This window comes from Diceros bicornis, chromosome X (assembly GCF_020826845.1).
Source record: "Diceros bicornis minor isolate mBicDic1 chromosome X, mDicBic1.mat.cur, whole genome shotgun sequence".
Lineage (NCBI taxonomy): Eukaryota > Metazoa > Chordata > Mammalia > Perissodactyla > Rhinocerotidae > Diceros > Diceros bicornis.
The window spans coordinates 29,839,510-29,841,105 of NC_080781.1; positions in this window are offsets into that span (position 1 = coordinate 29,839,510).

A 1,596-nucleotide genomic window follows, 5' to 3' on the forward strand; every position below is an offset into this window, starting at 1 on the left:
TATTCTGTTGGCTAGGAGCAAGTCACAGGTTCCAGCCAACCTCAAGGGGAGGGAATTATACAATGCCTGACTCATTGAGGGCCACCTTAGGGTGTGTCCACTACAGTGCTACTAATACTGATCCAAAATAAATTATCTCTGTGACTCAAATATTAGTCATATAAGAATAATATTGGGGTATGCTCTTAGAGAATGGCTATACACTGGTTCTATAATCCAATCTGTAAATATCGACTTAAGAAGCCCTCCAATTATTACACAAAACTATAGGTCAGGATTTCCCAGTCCGGGTACTACTGACATTTTTGTTGGAGAGTTCTTTGTGGTGGAGGACTGTCCTGTGCATTGTAGAATGTTTTGTAGTAACTCTGGCCTCTATCAACTACGTGGCAGTAGTATTCCCTCCCCTAGTTGTGAGGACCAAAAATGTCTCCAGACATTGTCAAGCGTCCAATGACAGGCAAAATCATCCCTAGTTGAGAAGCACTACCATAGATAATTCCAGCCTTTACTTTTGTAAGAAGTAATCTGAGCCAGTCTTAGAATCATTGAACCATAGCATGTGAATGCTACAGTGGTCCTTAGGGTGTTTTCAGAGAAGAAAGAGAGAAATAAAGGAATTGGGGAGGTATTTTGAATATTTTTGAAGGTGTAGAGGAAAAAGAAATCTAGGAAGAGCAGATTTCTGGCTTGGCTAGATTTATAAATGTTAGAACTATTAACTGAAAAATGGAACACAGGGAGAGGTGCAGGTCTTAGTACTGTATAGTGAAGAAGAAGGAAAATGACATGCCACGTTTGAGTTTTTTATGGAACATTTGAGTGGATGTATGCAAGAAACAGTTGGATATATAAATCTGAAGCTCTGGAATGAGATTAGAACCAAGGGCCATTGGTATTTAAATGGTAGTTAAGAGGAAGGAAGGAGTGATTGAATTGACTCAGGTACAGCAGGTAGAATAGACAGAGCAATGGTCTGGATACACTGTATGTGGAGTAAATAGAGCAATGGTCTGGATAGAGCCCTTGGAATATGAAAGATAAGGCAGGAGATAGAGAAGTTAATTATAGACTTCAAAAAAGAACAGTTGGAGTTAGGAGGAGATACAGGATAAATAAGAATGATACCGTGAGATTGAAGGTAGTTGATAGTTTAACCAAAGAAATGTGATAATTGGTGCCAAATAGAGCATCAAATCCAGCAAGATATCTATTAGATTTGACAATATAAAATCAGTCTCACGGATATTTCAATGTGAAGGCTGGAGGTACAACATTCAAAGCCCGCTTAAGTCTCCTTACTTGATGTTAACTTGCTTCAGTCAGGCCAGTTCACACTGACAGACTTACTGAGGTCCTTGCCATGCAATAATACTACACAATTTTGCATTTCATCACTGTTTTATCAGATATCTTGGCTTTCGTTTGAAAAGGATCTCAAAAGAGATGTGTAACTCTCTTTGCTCAACTTTTGTCTTGCAGTTTACAGAGACCCCATAAAGACAGTCTTGTTTAAAGCTTGCATAAGACCGCAGTTGTAAAGAGCAGAGAGAGAACCAAAGTTTAAGACTATTGAACACCATTGATTTTCAATTC